The sequence below is a fragment of the Penaeus monodon genome, chromosome 21 (genome assembly GCF_015228065.2).
Source record: "Penaeus monodon isolate SGIC_2016 chromosome 21, NSTDA_Pmon_1, whole genome shotgun sequence".
In the NCBI taxonomy this organism is placed as follows: Eukaryota; Metazoa; Arthropoda; class Malacostraca; order Decapoda; family Penaeidae; genus Penaeus; species Penaeus monodon.
The window spans coordinates 8,688,777-8,689,020 of NC_051406.1; the positions used below are offsets into that span (position 1 = coordinate 8,688,777).

The 244-nt window shown below is 40.6% G+C and overlaps 1 protein-coding gene across 1 annotated transcript in view; it reads right to left on the bottom strand.

The window, feature by feature from the left end:
* Positions 1 to 244, bottom strand: part of LOC119586187 (glutamate-gated chloride channel-like) — a gene marked incomplete at both ends in the record, with an annotated part of 81,629 nt that overhangs the window by 19,456 nt on the left and 61,929 nt on the right.

Below are 244 nucleotides of genomic sequence, written 5' to 3' on the forward strand. Positions count from 1 at the left end.
GACAGGTAGAGGAAAACAACAACAACAGCTCACAGTAACATCCTTATCAAACACGAAAAGCTTTATATGTACCCTCCCTCCTGAACCCCCTGAACGAGAATTTTTCTCTTCATACTGAATGCACAGTTTCCAATCCTTTTTTTTCACAGGAAATCTAAACAATTCTTTAGCTTATCACTCTTTCAGCGTTGATTACCTGGCTCAGGAATACTAGTGCGAGATCGGGAACGAGTGTACTTATGTC